We start from the raw sequence: 18274 nt of genomic DNA on the forward strand, positions 1-18274 counted from the left end.
CCGAGGCGGGCAGATCACCTGAGGTCAGGAGTTCAAGACCAGCCTGGCTAAGATGGTGAAACCCCATTTCTACTAAAAATACAAAAAATTAGCTGGGTGTGGTGGAGCACACCTGTAATCCCAGCTACTTGGGAGACTGAAGCAGGAGAATCGCTTGAACCCAGAAGGCGGAGGTTGCAGTGACTGGGATCGCACCATTGCACTCCAACTTGGGCAACAAGAGCAAAACTCCATCTCAAAAAGAAAAAAAAATTATCTGGGTGTGGTGGCACACCTCTGTAGTCCCCGATACTCAGGAGGCTGAAGTGAGAGGATGGCTTGGGCCCAGGAACTCAAGGCTGCAGTGAGCTGTGATTGCACCACTGTACTTCAGCCTTGGCAACAGAGTGAGACTCTGTCTCAGAAAACAAAACAAAACAAAACAAAAGAGCCTACAAAGGGGCCGCCAGTGAGGTAAGTAAAGAAATTAATTATAGATGGCACCTAAATATTGGACCACAAAGGTCCACTTGGGGTTTCCAGTAACCCATAAAATCTAGTAGAAATGAGACAATTTGTGGGTTAACTGAAACAGTAGGGACATCCCACGTGGATCGTGAAGACCAGCCAATCCTCTGCAGGGCTGGCCTGATAGCATCTCCTCACCATTGATGCTATTAGGTGGACAGCTGTGGCATTGCCATTGACTCTGTGTTTCAGAGACCCGGTAGTCCCAGAGCCACTGGGAGCACAGCCACCATTCCCGGACGTGACCTGTGTGGGAGGTGAGGAAGCTCAGGGCCGTTGCCAGCTCCTCCCTCTCTTGGCTCTTTGAGAGTGTTACACTTGGACATGCAGCCAAGGTCCTCAGTCTCCTCCAGCCTAGTGGAGATGAGGGGGGAACTGACTGCCCTCACATATGGGCGAGACTCAGAACTAGTGACAGTGACTTTTAGTTCAGTCTTGCAGATAATCACATGCAGACCAATCTACTGTTTTATAACACGCCTGCTACTGCCACAGAAAGTAGTACATCACTGAGAATAAATAGATGGATAGGGAAATGAATGCCTACAAACATATACAGAAAGTCAGCCTTCCCATTTTGGACTCATTGTCAAGTAACTGGCTCAAGGCTGGACCTGCCTGTTCTGAGAAAAAGGTGAGACCCATGGAGTTTTGGTGGAAAAAGATAGGAGCAGCAGGACAGCCCATGCAGGATTTCATGTGTAAGGTCTCCTCCCTTGGTCTCCGTGTGAGGTGAAGGAACTATTTTGAGGTCCTTGTTGAGGCTCTCTAGGGTGCTCTACCGCTTCATCCCTCTCCAAGAGAACTGCCCATCCACGCCTTCACAGGGACACCCCCTGCAGCTGCCTTCGTGCTGTTTACACAGTGAGCAGGTGCTTGCTCGCTGCTGACTGGACTTTGGGTGAATGCCTGACCCAGTGGGAGCCTCTCTATTGGCTGGGGTGGACCAATCAGAATCTCTGTTCCGGGTATCTGGAATTGGGACAGTGTCGCCTAGAGGTGATGTAGGATTTCCTTCCCTTGGATGCACAGAAAGCAGAGACATCCCGGGTGTTGGCAGAGCAAAGAATGATCAAGTTGGGTTTAGAGAGGTGGAAATGAGGGGCCACAGGGCCCCAGGAATGCAGAGAGCCTTGGCTTCCTGGTTCCTGGCCATCATGAGGAAAATCAGACTCTTAACTCCGCAGGCTTTGTGGATTTCTCTGTTTAATAAATCCCTGGTTATTGAAGCTAAGTCTGAGTGAGCTTTGCTCCTGGCAATAAAACCATCCTTAAGAGGGCTCCTATTTGCTACCGATAGTGTTTAAGACATCAGGGGAATGGCCGTGGGGGGTGGAGGAAGGGGCATGGGAACAAGGAGGAAGTAAGGGAAGTTCTCTTGTTCATTCTTCTTCCTTGGACAGCCACACCTAGGAGGGAAACACTGGGTGTATTCTTAAGGCGGAACACATTCTTTTTCAGAGGTCAAGAATATCTCCTGGGGCAGTCAGTTTTTAAATGGACGTGGAAAAAACCTGTGAAGGCAGCAAAACTTGCCTGCAATCCCCAGGACCCTCCACTTCTGTCTTTCTGTGCCCTACTTTGTGATCCCTTCGTCTCCCACCAGTGACAGGGATAGTGGGTTGGGTAGCGTCCCTCCAAAATTCATGGCCACCAGAACCCCAGAATTGGGCTTTTTTTAAACATCAGGTCTCTGCAGATGTAACTGGTTAAGGTGAAGTTATACTGGAGTAGGGCAGGCCCTCAATCTAATCACTGGTGTTCTTGTATGCAGGGGAGAAGATACACAGGTACATGGAGGAAAGAAGGCTGTGGGACTATGCAGTCAGACTGGAGGGATGCAGCTACAAGCCCAGGGACGCCGAGGATTGCCAGCAATCCCCAGAAACCAGGAGAGGGGTACGGCATAGACTGCCTCTTGGAGCCTCCAGAAGGGACCAACCCTGCTGACACTCTGATTTCAGAATTCTGGCCTCCTCAACTGGAATAGAATACATTTCTGTTGTTTCAGTCGCCCCGTTTATGGTAATTTGCTATGGCAGCCTGAGGAAATGAACACAACAGGGAAAAGGGCTCAGGGTCTCTCTGTAATGTTGGCATTTTTTAAGGTGACAATAGAGAAGAGGGCAGAGTTTCATACCAGCGTATGAATTACTAATATCGACTCTTCACACTCCACTGAGAAAGCAATTTTGGAATAAGTGTAATCAAAATGCAAACAAGTAAGCCTGCCTGTTCTGTTTACAATTATTTACGCTTTTGACAAAAGGAAACATATATTTATTCGGCACCCACTACGTGCTAGGCAATGCGATAGGTGCTTTCATATCTAACATTTCACTTAATTTTCACAATAATTCCGACCCTGTGAGGCAGGAATTACTATGCCCATTCTGCTGTTCAGGAAACTGAGGCTCAAAGAGCATGAACAACTGACTACCGGGCACAGAGCTATGGGGGCAAAAGTGGCCTGCGCAGAGTGTTAAGTGCGGGAGTCCCGGGGTGGAGCTAAAACAGCCAACATCTCTGTCGCCCTGAGCCCTTCACCTTGGAGTCCCTCACGTCTTCATGCATCTCCATGGGCTCAGCAAGGCTGTGTGGGTGAAGGATGCTAAGATCATTGCCACTCTGGGGGAGCAAGGCATGTGACCCACTGTCACATGTCAGGGGCCCTGGGACAGGGGCATGGCAGCCTTTCTCAGAGAGAGGGATGTGGCAAGGCAGGCCCTGGTGGTGAACCTTGCGGGGGTGGTGCCCGGAAATGATCCGTTCCCCTGTGCATCTCTTCACAGCATGCCACGCCCTCCCATACATGCTTTCTGACATGGCCCTGATACTTCCCTGGATGATGTGCACAGCCCCACTGAACAAACAGCCGAGGCCTGAGCAGATCAGAGAGGATGAAGGCCTTGTCCCAGGTTGTACAGCTAAAAGCCTCACGACAAGGCTGGGCGCAGTGGCTCACGCCTGTAATCCCAAAACTTTAGGAGGCTGAGGCGGGTGGATCACTTGAGGTCAGGAGTTCGAGACCAGCCTGGCCAACATGGTGAAACCCCGTATCCACTGAAAATACAAAAATTAGCCAGGTGTGGTGGCATGCGCCTGTAATCCCAGCTACTCAGGAGGCTGAGACAGGAGAATCACTTGAACCCGGGAGGCGGAGGTTGCAGTGAGCCGAGATCGAGCCACTGCACTCCAGCCTGGGCAACAAGAGCGAAACTCCGTCTCAAAAAAAAAAAAAAAAAAAAAAAAAAAAAAGGCTTCACGACTGGCCTCCTTCTCATGTGATAGTTTACTCCACTGCCAGGGGGAAAAGCCAAATGATCTATGATAGCAAAATACTTCCTACCTCAACAAAACTTGAAAAGTTTAGAATAAATCAGTTAAGAGACAACTGCTGTGTGGCGGCTGTTGATTTTGGCTGCTCAGACCCCTTCTCTCTCCCCACAGCCCGAGGAGAGTGACTGGCCAATCAGCGGGCTGCATTTGCTTGGCCACTATGATTGGGTCAGGAAGTGGCTACGAGCTGGGCCAATCACAGGTCATTAGTTTCTTGCCAACTTAGAGAGAAAAGCCGACCCCAGAGCACGAGCCTGAATGGGCAGTGGGTAGGGGAGACCTTCTTCCTGGATCCACCTCTGGCTGAGACCAACCCATCAGAATCCTACCTGTTACCTGGGCAGCAAATTCCTATTATTCCCGAGCTGGTTTGAGTTGAATTTCTGAAAGAATTGCAATGAATACAGGCGTTATCCCACAGAACTGGACCACATACTTCTGGGTATTAGTTGAGATAAACTAACAGACCCAAAAATGAGTCATGGCTCCAACAAACAAGCTGATTTCACATTCATGCAAATAGTACAGAGCAGTTCGGGTGGATGGTGGGGTAGTGGTGAAGGGAGGGAGATCAGGGCGTTGTTCCCCACCATCACTGGGACAGAGGGCGGAGACCCTCACAACCTTACCGTGTGACTTCTGAGGTCATCCTGGGCATGAAAATTGCCAATGGAAAGGGTGAGATCACAGAGGACTGGATGTGGGAGATCTTTACGAGTCAGGCCTGGGATCAACAGATACCAAGGGGTGACCTAACCCTGATAAAAGCAAGGAAGGCTGGGAAATGTATTTGGCTAGTGTCCAGGAAAAGAGGAAGCAGGTTTTGGTGACCAGCTTCTGCCAGATGTGGAAGTATCTTCAGATCCCATTGCCTCCCTCTGTGTCCTGGCCTGACACTCCCCTCCTACTTAGCACCCATCTTTTTGAGCAAGCTCAGTAACACTGGGGGAGAGAGGGCCCAAGGCTTGGCCCCCTGAACACCTCAGAAAGGGCCACTGCAAGCGTGTCCCAGGCAGAGCTGCTGTTCTAAAAGCATTATTGGGAACCACAGCTGGGAGGGCCCGCCATACAGATACTTCTCTGGAAAGACTTGACCACTGAGGCACGTCCTGAGAGTAGGTCTCCAGGGCCTTCTGGGAGTAGTTCTGTGAAAGCCCCTCAAGGGAGAAAGAGATCTCTCCACTCACTCTCCTACAGGTCATCTCAGCCCAGCCTGCTCCAGCCCTCTCTTACTGCAGCACCTTGAGGAGTTCAACCAGATGGTCTGGGACAATGGCAGGCTGGTGGGCATCCCCAGATCACCATCATACAGTCTGAGGCTTTTCTGGCTTTTCTTGGTTCAGCATATTGAGTGCCAAGGCTGAGCCTTGGGGCTCTGGGATGCCTGCTCATCTCCAACAGCCTCCCTGAGCCCCGTGGAAAGTGCCTGGGGACCAGTCTTCCTCCCTTGGGTTGCTTTGAGGGCCTGTGGCTTTGCAGACTCGAAACAGTCAATCTTATGTGCAGAGCCTGCTGTCCCTCTCTACTTCCCACCAGGCCAGGAAGTTTTGACCAGGCCCTTTCTATCCAACAAGGAAAACCGTTTCCAATGATGCCTGTCATTTTCCTCCTAGCCTTGGCATGACCCCCAGACCTCCACCCCCAAAGCCACAAGAAGCAGATGGCTACAATCTGGTGTTGAAACCACCGGGACCCTCACCAGCAAGACCCCTGGATGCCAGATTATCGTGGCTTATCTCTCAGCCTGGCAGCACGGTGCTTTCTCAGCATCTTCCTCTAGGTTAAATAGCTATAGCATTAATTATTACAGTTTATTAAATCTGGAGAAATAAAATCTTACTGCACTCCCCTTGCCACTGCCCCGTGCCCCCACCAAAATGGTGTATCTTATTTTGCTAACTGCTTAAACATAAAACTCCAGAAGAAAAAAAATTGTCCCCACTGCTCATATTTTTCATCATTTGGTCATTAAATAGTGATGGATATAAACCTATAAAGAACCTAAACTGAACCTTTTAACAATCCATGAGCAATACTATCATTTCTTTAATAGAACCTGCTGACCGTGCCGTGCACAGGCACCATTTGTCATTTGCAGCACGCAATAATCAATAAGTTGGCTTGAAAATAAATAATATAACAGTCACAATATATTATCTTTCAGACTGGCCTTATGCTAACCATAAAATGGGACTAAAACAAGAGAGAAACTTTTACATAAATGTTAAAAAGTTAGGGACATCACAGCGAGGACTAATGCATGAATTAGGCCCCTGCCAGGGTCCCAAATTTGCTGTGAGTTCTGTGAGCCTCTGCTGCCGCCCACTGCCTGCACTGTTAGAGTCATGATGCGGCAGCCAGGTGGTGGAGTCACAGTCAGCATAGTGCGTGGGGGCCAGAGGTGACAGAGTTCTGTCACAGGCTATATTACCCAGGTGCAGACTTCCCGATGTCATTCCAGGTACCCCAGAGCATAGCTTCAAACAGAACCACCTGATCGGTCATGCACCCAGTGCCAGCGCTGGGTGGAGGTTTGCTTAGTTCCAAGAGGAGGCCATAGCCCAGATTCAGCTTCAGAGATTTTCATTCTGTGGGAGAGAAACGCCACAAAGAATCCAGGCCAGCAGGTGGCATTGGTGGAGAGTGGGTTCCGGAAGCAGCAAGGTAATGGCTGCAGATCACAGTGAGCTTGTCGTCATCTGGGATAGGATGACCCTTAGCAGCCCTCGGCAACTCAGTCTTGAGTCTGCTGGCCATCTGGTGCTGCTCTTCAAGAGCAACAGAAAACCCCCTAGTTTGTTCATATGTTCTTTCAGCCATTAATTCATTCATGCATCCATTCATTCATTTAACAAAAAAGGTATTGGGAGCTTATGCAAGTTCCAGGTGCTGCGCTAGGTGCCAGGAACATAGCAATGAAGCAGACAAAATTCCCTCTGCTCCCCTCCCAGAGCTTACATGCTAGTTGGCGCACTACAACAGGCAGGATATGTAAATCAATGTGACAGGGGTGGTCAGTGCTAGGGAGGAATGTAAAGCAGGGCAAGGGGACAAGGTCAAGTGTGTGCCCTTCAGATCAGGTCTTTCTTGGTTCCCAGGTGCTCAGGCCTTCACTCTGAGTGCCCCATCCAGCCTCGCACCTGCCTTTGGCTCCCTAACTTCTCTGGTAACCAGTCTCCGTGGCGTCCCGGTGACACCCCATGCTGTTAGCACCAGACCACCAGAAACTACTGTATGGGAGGAGCCCCACGCCCTGCTGTGAGGCAGGCAGCACTGTCTCCACTGCACAGTTGGGAGCCCAAGGCTCAGGGGTAGTATGTGTTTGGTAAGCAGGGTGACCAAATGTCTCTGTCTGCCTGGGAATTTCAGTGCTGAAACCACACAGTCCCGGGCAAGCTGGGATGATTGGTCATCCTCAAGCAAGCGGCACAGCTGGATCTCAACCTCATTTGGGTCAAAGGACTTTCCACCAGCCCCTTGGGGGCCATCTTCTCACTAAGGCTAGTGCACTCCTGGGACATTCTCATAGCAATTTGGTTTCTCTCTTATTTTTGTTATTATTATTATTATTTTTTATTTTTGAGTCTCACTCTGTCACCCAGGCTGGAGTGCAGTGGCATGATCTTGACTATGGCAACCTCCATCTCCCAGGTTCAAGCAATTCTCCTGCCTCAACCTCTGGAGTAGCTGGACTACAGGCATGAACCACCATGTCTGACTAATTTTTTTTGTGTGTATTTTTAGTAGAGTTGGGGTTTCACCATGTTGGCCAGGCTGGTCTCAAACTCCTGACCTCAAGTGATCCACCCACCTCCGCCTCACAAAGTATTGGGATTAAAGTTGTCAGCCACCGTGCCTGGCCTCTCATAGCAACTTGAAACAGCAACTGTCACTAAAAGTTCTTAGATAATTTGGGCTTATCTGCACAGAATTTGGAGTCCAACAGACCTAGGATTCAATCCCAATTTGGGCATTCAGTAGCTGGGTGGCCTTAGTCAGGCTACTTAAACTCTCTGAGCCTCATCTGAAAGTGAAGGTAAATATGCGTATTTCAGCAGGGTCTTGATGCGAATTTGACATCTTGCAACTGACCTAGCCCATGGTAGATATTCCATAAGTGGTGGCGTTATTAATACCTAGAGGGTTTTATCCCAGGAACTAAAGGAAAGAAGTCCTGTTCCTAGGGGAGGTGTGGAGGTAGAAACGAGTGCTGCCACATTTATTATGAATCAGCTCGCTATGTGGAGCCAAAAATACTCTCCTTGGGTAGCGTCTCTGTGACTGATATTAAAAATGACTGATTTAAGAGAAAGTGCTTCACCCTTGTTGCAAACTAAGAAGGTAGGTCTGGCGTATTCTCAGCCTTAAATGCTGCCAGTATTTCATCTTTGGGTAGTCATAAAGTTAAAGGTTAATAGGCTGTACAAATGACAGAGTTTAAAGGGAAAGATGGGGAGGGGCCGGGGAGCTCCGGGCAGCTGCGGGCATGTCAGAGACAGGTGGCGACTCACCTGCAGGCAGGAAATAAGGAGGTGGGGCTGACCTGGCCTTCTCAGCCCCTTCTCAGCCCCTTCTCATTCCTGCTCCCATATGGCAACTCCTTATTCCAAGAGCTCTTTTCCTCTACAGGGATTTCTTCCCTGGTAGGACCCGAGCGCACGGGGCATTGGAGACACAGGCTGGGCAGCCTTATGAAAGCCAGTGCTTGATTTGTGTCCTGAGAAAGAGTGCCAGGAAGCAAGGGGACTGAGGCTCTTGGAGACCTGGGAAGAAGCCAGGAGGGTTCAAATGGAATTGCAGTGAGCCCCACTTTCACGAGGCTGACCTTGTGGTCAGAGTTTTGGTTCTCAAATTTGGGAGCACATCAGAATCACCAGGAAGCTTGTTACTTACTCAAATGCAGATTCCTGGACTCCAGCCTGTAGATGGAGTTGGGGCCTGGGCATCTGTATTTTCATAAATTCCTACCCATGTCCCAGGGTGACTGTAATGTGGCTCTAAGACAGATGATCCATGGGCATGCCTTGAGAAATCCTGAATCAGTCAATGCACCGGAGTCTAGTTCTAGATCCAGATTCCTGGCCCTTCAGTAATGAGGGGCTTTGGGGATTATTGAGCCACAAGCTGCACCCAAATCAGCCAGGCGCTGTTAAATCTGAGTCCCCACTGGGACTTCATTGGCCACACAGAATCTTAAAGGTGCTAACAAGGGGCCAGGGGTGGGGACCTCTGCCTCCCACCTGTTACCAATGGGGAAGTAGAGACAATGCCCAGGAATGAACTGCCCAAGGTCAACCACATAACAGGGGAGCCAGCACTTGGACTCCCCAGTCTAGGGCTCTTTCTACTGCACCACAGGCCTCTTCTTGTCATTGGCAGGGGCTTGTGCTCACTTCACCAACCACTGCCATGGAGCCTGGTTTCACCCATTCTCGCTTTCTACACATATGAGACCAGCCCTCTCCTGCACTCTGTCGGGACTGACAAAGGGTATGTGTGAAAATATCCTGACTTCAAGTGCACACATAGAGCTCCCTAGAATTCACTGTTTACCTCCAGTCTGAGATTCTAGATGAAGCAGGAACAGAGCTGTCTGTGAACACAAACTTGTTTGAGGAGGGGAAAAAATGTTATATTCAGTGAAGCAGAATCCTTGGCAGAATCCAGAACCTTCCAGAAAAGACTTTTTAATTTCAAATGCACCAAAAATATCTTTTCTTGCTAAGGAAATTAACAGATTACAAAGTGCATTTATTGCTCCACCTCCTTAGATCCTCATAAAAACACCATGAGGTAGTGGGTACTGCTCCACTTTAAGGCTAGAGAAACTGAGGCCCACAAAGGCCAACTGACTTGGCCAAGGTAACTGTATAAGCAGAATAATGGCTTCTGAAAATGTTCACTCACTAATCCCCTGAAGTGGTGAATATGTTACCTTCCATGGCAAAAGGGACTTTGCGCATGTGACTAAGTTAAGGATGTTAAGATAGGGAGATTGTCCTGGATAACCCTTGTGATGACAAGAGTTTCTATAGGAGAAAGAGACAGGCAGCAGAGTTTGTGATTGATGTGAAAAAGACTCGACCCTTCTTGCTGGCTTTGAAGATGCAGGATGGGCACTATGAGGCAAGGAGTGTGAGCAGCCTCCTGTAGTTGGAAAAGGCAAAGACACGGAGTGTCCCCTAGAGTTTCCAGAAGCTCAGCCCTGCCAACACCTTGATCTTATCCCAGTGAGACCCACTTTGGACTTCTAACCTGCTAAACTACAAGATAATGCAATTGTGTTGTTTTAAGCCCCTGAATTCGTGGTACTTTGTTTAGAATAGTAATAGGAAACTGATACAGTCACACAGAAAGAAAACAGCAGAATTGAACCCAATTCTGTAGGCTCAGTCCAGGACCCCTCTATTGCAGGGACCAGTGAGGATGTGTAGACACAGGGGAGGGGAAATGTTTTGTGATGCCCAGTTACTGTTGCCCTCTGGGAGCTGAGGATCACAGCAATGGGATGGTAATTATTCAAACTCCAGCTGAAGTCCAAAGCAGAGAGAAATTACGTCCTCTCTCTCCTCTTCTCAGTCAGTCCTGAGCTCTCTGTTCCACAACCCCAGCCTCCACTGTGCCCCTGTCTACAGGATGCAACTTGGAGGCTCAGACTGGCCCAAACCCCACATGGAGACGTTGGTCCCTTCCTCTTGTCCCAGAGCAGGCCTGATGGGAACCAATGCAGTGTAAAAATCCCGAGTGGCCAGCGGCTCTCTGTCCTGTCTCTGTCTAGGCCAAAGCAGTGGGTGGCCGCTCCTCTGGTCTGTCCTGGGTCTGGGTCCCTGGTTGATCCCCCAGTCCTGTGTCAGCCTCTCACCTCAAGGCTCCAGGACTGTCCTGGAAAGGAGCTTCTTGCGATCAATCTTACCACGGTCTCCATGAATTTTAAATAATAACGGCTTTGCTCTTTCTTGTTCACTCCCTGGGTGCGTCAGACTGCAGCTTTTACAAGATCATATTTCTTCACATTTTCATACAATTATTTTAAATGGACAAGATAATGTTGAAATTCTTATTTAAAATGTATGCAGGTAGAGAATGAACCTTCCTGCTTTTTATATTTAACACCAGACGGAGCAATAGAGGGGAATTTTAACAACAGAACTGAAGTGGAAGTGTCTTATGCGTTCATGATGGACTATGGTTTTAAGCAGCTGGTTTTCTTTGATGAATAAATAATTATGCCCAAAATAGACAGGTTGGCCATTATTAATCTCATTTTAGACTGTGCACATTTTATTGATTCTTAAGTACAAGAATTTTGCCATTTTCACCAAAGGGTGACTGTCCTAATTAAAATGTAAGTAAAAAAAAAATGTTTCAGCAGTCTTGTCAGAGCCAGGGTGGCAGAGGGCCTAGTTTCTTCCAGAATGAATCCTTTCTAGACTAATGATCCCCAGAGATACTTCACACAGCCAGCCCATCTCCTGAGCAGCCAATGAGACCAGCAGAGACCCAGCCAAAATGGGCCACCAAGACACACGACCCAGCCTGGGTAGTCATCAGCCTTCTGTTTGGTTTCTGTCTATGTGACCCCAGAAAACAGGGTGTTTGACCTTCCCCCTTCCCCAGTTCACCCACTCATTTGGGTGTCTCATACAAACATTGGGGAAATTATATTTTGTTTTTTAATTTAAAAAATTGTTTTACTTTAATACTTTTTAGACATAGGGTCTCACTATATTGGTCAGGGTGGTCTTGAACTCCTGGCCTCAGTCCTTCTGCTTGACCTCCCAAAGTGCTGGGATTACAGATGCGAGCCACTGTGCCTGGCCTCTTTTGTTTTTTAAATGCTTATTTGGATTTTATAAATAGAGAACGTCATAAGGAAGAAAATTAGATAATCTTATTGCACAGTGATTTGGTTTGGCTCTGTGTCCCCACCCAAATCTCATCTCGAATTGTAACCACCATGTGTCAAGGGAGGAAGGTGACTGGATCATGGGGGCAGTTTCCCTCATGCTGTTCTCATAATAGTGAGTTCTCACGAGATCTGATGGTTTTATAAGGGGCTCTTTCCCCCTTTGCTTTCTTCTCTCTTCCTTCCCACCATGTAAGAAGCGCCTGCTTCCCGTTCTGCCATGATTGTAAGTTTCCTGAGGCCTCCCCAGTTATGTGGAACTGTGAGTCAATTAACCTCTTTCCTTTATAAATTACCCAGTCTCAGGTAGTATCTTTATAGCAGTGTGAAAATGGACTAATACACAAAGATAATACATATTGACCTTTTGCAAATAAATGAAAGCGGTACACTTAGAAAGTTCAAGAAGAGAAAGAGAAGTAACTAATATTTATACAGCACCCACTATGGTTTTAAGTATACAAAAATCGTGTAAGACAGACACAGTTATTACCCCTGATTTATGGATAAGAACACAGATGCACAGGGAAAATGAACATGGCCAAGATCACCCAGGTCAGAAGGGGCAGTGCTGTGATTCGAACCCGGTCTCTAGTGGAACAACTATGCCCTACTGCCTCTTACATAAAAGGATATTTTTAAAAATTATTAATTTATTTATTGAGACAGAGTCTTGCTCTGTCACCCAGACTGGAATGCAGTGGCTCCATCTTAGCTCATTGCAACCTCCGCCTCCCAGGTTCAAGTAATTATCCTGCCTCAGTCTCCTGAGTAGTTGCAATTACAGATTCCCACCACCACACCTGACTAATTTTTGTATTTTTAGTAGAGACGGGGTTTCACCATGTTGGCCAGGCTGATCTCAAACTCCTGACCTCAGGTGATCTGCCTGTCCTGGCCTCCCAAAGTGTTGGGATTACAGGCGTGAGCCAAGGCCCCACCAGGAATTTTTTTTGAAAAGCCACTCACTTCTCCACCCCATCCCACGGAGGGAATCACTGTCAACAGTTTCTGGTAATTTCTTCCAGAAAAAAAAATAAATGCTTGCAATTGTATCATGTTCTGCTTACAGGTGTCAGAAATGTGAAGCTACCAGCATGTTTTCTCATCACCAAAATGGTGAGTTTTTTAGAAACTTCACCCCCAGCCCAGCTTCCCTGGGGCAGCTCTCTCGTCTGTTTCACGGGCTGTGGTTCTGTGTATCTGTTTGTGAAGAGAAGTCTCATTGCTAAGGGAAGCAGCTGAGTGATCATTTGCTAGGGTCATTCCAGGCCCAATGCCCACGTTCTAGAAACATAACCACCCAAACACAGAGGAGGGCCCTAGCTGCCACTAGAGGAGATGGGGGCAAAAATCTCCTCTAGTGAGGGAAGAAGAGAGTGATAACCACCAGGAATGAATGTGGTGCAAAGTGACAAAATCACTCTGGAAAGTTCTTTAAATCAACCTCAAGTGCAGATCCCTGCCATGTTTATTTGCCACGTGGGACACTGACATGTTGTCTCCCAGCAGGCCCACCTCAGGTGTAGAGGATCTTCTTGGGCAGGGGAGCAGAGCACCATCATGAAATAGCTGACATTTAGGGGCTGGGTGGTAGGAAGAAGACAAAACTTGAAATCCCAAAGTCACATTCAACTTCAGTGTGATTCTCACACTCAGAGAGGGCCCCAGAAACAAGGCTTTGGAGGAAAGAACAGGGTCAGGTCCTGGGTCCCACTCTCACCCCAGGGCATACACTCAGACAGAACCAATTTCCCTCACTGTCTGTCTCTTGCAGCATGTACTTACGTTGACCTTATACAAGATGCAATTCCTCTGTGATGGAAAATAACCGCAGGTCATCAGGAGGCCGGGCCTCCTTGGGAGCCGTCTACTTGTAACAATTCAACTTTTAAGAATTCTAATGGGTCACCAGATTTGCCATTAGTAATGATGACAATCCTTTGGTGAGCCTACCTAATGCCAGATGTACCCGCCTAACTTATTTGCTATACGAACAACCAGTGAGAAAATGGGGCACATATTCAGAGTTTTCCTTGATGTGTCAGCCAGCTAGAAAGGGGGCTTTTCTTAGTTCTGTAGCCATTTCTACTTAAGGTGCTATCTCCTATGTTTGAGATTTACAACTAATTCTGATAGAGTTTCAGTGGAATTGGGATGGTTATGGCTGTTTTTCTTTGACGGAGAATCAAAACATGTGACTTGAGTGAGTACTTGCCTTTTATTACCCATCCCTGTCTGTAAAATATCTGGTTTATGTGCCAAGGAAAGTATAAACATATGGCACAGTATTGGTTTTTCAGTAACTTGGCTTAAGCCAGAGGGGGGGAAAATCTCATCTTGACACTATTTATGAAACAATTAATGTTGTCAACAGCCTTCCCACCTGCTGAGTTACACATAGCCTTCTAGACTATGAGGACTCCAAGAAGTGTCAACAATTCTAATATGAACTGTTGAAGCAAATCCATTTGAAAGGACTTATTTCTACGACTTATAAAACCTGATGATAGATAGCCCTTCAACTGTAGAGCACAAAAGATGCCTTATTCTCTAGCAAAATCCCCTCATCATAAAGCTAATATCCAGGTAGCAAGCAATGATGATATGCCATCCATTTCTGCAAATGGTATCTCACTTAATCCTAACAACAGCCAGGTGAGGTAGGTATTGCTATTGTTATCCTCCATGTTATAGAAGGAGCTAGTTCTCATTGAAGTTAAGTGTTCTCATCGAGGTTAAGTAACATGTTCAACCTCATGAAAGTACTTAGAGACTGAACAATGATTTTGGATCTGATCTTTGGGATCTAAGGGAGTATATGCCCCAAAGGCAGGTCCCCCAGGAGGGCCTAGGGTGAACCTCACCTAAATAAACCAGACACTTCCAAATTTCTTTGTTTAAAACTCAGATTCTAGAATTCAGTGTTTTTAAAGACAAAATACTGTGAAATACTTTCAAAAACTGTTCAACAGTTTCTTATAAATTTAAACGCAACCCTTGACATAGTTTGGCTGTGTCCCCACCCAATTCTCGTCTGAATTGTAGTTCCTGTAATCTCCACATGTGGTGGGAGGGACCCAGTGGGAGGTAATTGAACATGGGGGCTTCCCCTTATAAAACCTTCCCCGGGTTTGCTTCCCCTTCCACCATGATTCTAAGTTTTCTGAGGCCTCCCCAGCTCCACAGAACTGTGAGTCAACTAAACCTCTTTCCTTTATAAATTACCCAGTCTTGGGTATTTCTTCATAGCAGTGTGAGAATGGACTGATACAACCCTACTGTATGACCCAGCAATTTCACTCCTACGTATTAGTCAAGAGAAATGAAAGCATATGTCTACACAAAGACTTGCACAAAAATGTTAACAGTCATCCTAAACAGAGAACAAACCAAGTGTGCATCAACAGATGAGCAGGTGAACAAATAGTGGCACATCCATACAAAGGCATACTAGACTGCAAAAAAAAAAAAAAAAAAAAAAAAAAAAGAGTGAACCACTAATACCAGCAACAACTTAGATCGCTCCAAAAACATTCTGCTGAGCTAAAGAAGCCAGACACAACAGAGCAGATATCAAATGAGTCCATTTAGATGAAATTCTAGAACGGGCAAAACTAATCTATAGTGACAGAAAACGGGTCAGTGGTTGCCCGAGGCCAGGGGAGAGAGAGAGATAGCAATGAAGCAGGAACTTTCCAGGGACCAGGAAATGCTCTTTATCTTGATTGTGGTGGTGGTTACAAGGGTATATGCATTTGACAAAACATTGCACTATGTACTTAAAATTGGTACATTTTATGGCTTGCAAATTATACTCAATAATGTTGATTTTTTAAAACACAGGATGGGGCGGTTATGTTGGAAAGTAGCATGATTCTCAAGGTTAGAGGACCTGACTGCATCAGCCTAGCAATTTCTTGGACTGGCTGCTTCATCCCTCTGAGCTCCAGCTTCACCTTGCATTAAATAGAGATGAAGATACTAAGGCTGTGCTGGGTAGCATGAATTTTGGCTGCACAGAACAGAAATCCTATAGCAGACTTCCCAGAGGCATTTTCGACACCTCCACTTGTACCTGGTTGGCTAAAATCAAATAGCTTGACAATCCTAGCTGCAAGGAAGCCTGGGATATATAGTTCTTTATTCCAGGCAGCAATGTGCCCTCCAAAAAATTGGAGTCTGTTACAGGGAAGAGGAAAGAGGGTGCTGGGGGAGGCATCCAACAGCCTCTGTCCCAAAGATCTCTTCTTCCCGGTTAATCTGAGGATCCAAACGATTTCACTTACCCGTTCTGTGGAGCACAGTGCACATAGTTAGCAGGCTGGTTATTGATTAGATATGTATTGATTAGATCTTGTTGATTATTCCTCATCTGTAATGGAATGTTTTCTATGCAAAAGCTGTCGCTTTAGAATTCCACTAAAATAGCACCTTCTTCCACTGCTTTTGCACCAAACTTAATCACTCTCCCAGGAGTCAGAGATCCTGGTAAGATCATCCAATTGGTCAAATCTGGGTCTCATCTGCAATAAGTATTAAAATAATAATACATGTTGTAACAATGATCACAGCAGACATTAATGAGCCCACCCTGTGTGCCCACCCCCGTGTGCCAGCCCGCACTGTGTGCCAGCCCCCCATGTGCCAGCCTGCCTTGTGTGCCAGCCCACACTGTGTGCCAAGCACTTCATATGCATGTTCTCACTTAACTTTCTCCACAACACCCAGGTGTTTCGAGGGGACATTTACCATGTTTAGGCCACCTGACATGAGATACAGGGGAATCACACCATCGCATGGATCTTGGAGGTGGAGGCAGAGGAAGCTGAAGTGGGGCGAATCTGTTATCTTCCCATTGTTGGTGGCTGGGATGAGGCATATCACCTAGGCTTGATCTATTAGATGCTCCCAGCAGAGCCTTTGCACCTTGGGAGAGAGGTGCAGGGATGCAGGCCAGTTGGTGTTGTTCCCAGCAGAGGCTGCAGAGGCTGGTGGCCATGCTGGTGAGGGCCTGTGTTGGTGGCTCCCACAGCAGCCATGGTCTAACTGGCAAGCCTGTCTCGTGGGACTCTGTGCCTGCTGCTGTCTGGACAGTCTTGTTTCCTGCTTTTTTCTGAGCCAGTTCTCCAGCTGTCCTCTCTCTTCTTGAATGGCCTCATGTCTTTCCAAATAATTTATTGCTGCCTAATCCCACTGCCACTGCTGCGGGGCCCACCATGAGTAGTCTAGGGTCTAAGCCAGGGGTGCTTGAGTCAACTCTGTAAAGAGGTGCAAGACTGGTCTCCTTCACCAGTACACCTGAGTCCTACAGCCATGCTACCTGTGCTCAAAGTCACTCAAGTTCTGTATGTTAACAGCTCCTCATTCTGGACTCAGTCTCTCTCCGTATCAGGCTCCAAGTCAGTCCATGGGGTTTGGAAGAGTGGGGCAAACACCATGCCATTCCGTGTCTCTTCTCCTCTCATCTCTCCTTCTAGTTGAACAAAAACAAAATAAAACAAAAAATTCTTACTCCTCTTTCTATCAAAGCCAAAGCTTCCACCCACATCAACTTACTAAATAAGAGACCACTAGGTTGCCAGCTTGAAAAAGAGCGCTGGGCACAGTGTTATCCCAGCACTTTGGGAGGCCAAGGCGTGAGGATTACTTGAACCCAGAAGTTCAAGACCAGTCTGGGCAATATGGTGAGACCTGGTCTCTACAGAAAATACAAAAATTAGCTGGGTGTGGTGGCTTTGCCTATAGTCCCAACTACTTGGGAGGCTGAGGTGGGAGGATTGCTTGAGCCAAGGAGGTAAAGACTGCAGTGAGCTGTGATTGCACCACTGCACGCCAGCCTGGGTGACAGAGTGAGACCCTATTTTAAAATAAAATTAAAAAGAGCTACATTCTAAATCCCACTGTGCACCTAACTAGGAACCACCGTAATAATAAATACACTGTACCCATATGAACGCACACTGGTGAGTGTGGTCCTCAGATGGAGTCTTCGGGAATACACGCCCCCGCACTTTGACTGAGCTGGCTGATCTTGTCCTCGCACAACCAGTTTAATTTATTCTTAGGCCAGGCGTGGTGGCTCACGCCTGTAATCCCAGCACTTTGGGAGGCCAAGGTGGGCGGATCACCTAAGGTCAGGAATTCGAGACCAGCCTGGCTAACATGGTGAAACCCTGTCTCTACTAAAAATACAAAATTAGCCTGGCACGGTGGTGCATGCCTATAATCCCAGCTACTTGGGAGGCTGAGGCGGGAGAATCACTTGAACCTGGGAGGCGGAGGTTGCAGTGAGCCGAGATCACGCTTTTGCACTCCAGCCCAGGCAAGAAGAGCGAAACTCCATCTCAAAAAAAAAAAAAAAAAAAATTCTTAACCATCAGCTTCACCACTAAGTGACTTTCCAATCTACTATTATTTGTTCAAACAAACTACCATCATTTTGTCCTTAGATTTCAAAGCAAATTGATGCTCAGCAGAAGCCCACACTAGATCTTCTGTGTTCATTTTGTGATTTTATTA

At 47.2% G+C, this 18274-nt stretch overlaps 1 long non-coding RNA gene across 1 annotated transcript in view; it reads right to left on the bottom strand.

Annotated features, from left to right (window-relative positions):
• The window catches only part of LOC126962354 (uncharacterized), a 20118-nt gene extending 2898 nt beyond the window's left edge, over positions 1–17220 (bottom strand). Inside the window, exons 1-2 of the long non-coding RNA XR_007728666.1 lie at positions 16505–17220; positions 16042–16278 (exon numbers count right to left, since the gene is read on the bottom strand). This is a non-coding gene — a long non-coding RNA (uncharacterized LOC126962354). The remainder of the gene's footprint in view (positions 1–16041; positions 16279–16504) is intronic.
• Positions 17221–18274: the final 1054 nt, after the last annotated feature.

The sequence above is a fragment of the Macaca thibetana genome, chromosome 9, assembly GCF_024542745.1.
Source record: "Macaca thibetana thibetana isolate TM-01 chromosome 9, ASM2454274v1, whole genome shotgun sequence".
Classification (NCBI taxonomy): Eukaryota; Metazoa; Chordata; class Mammalia; order Primates; family Cercopithecidae; genus Macaca; species Macaca thibetana.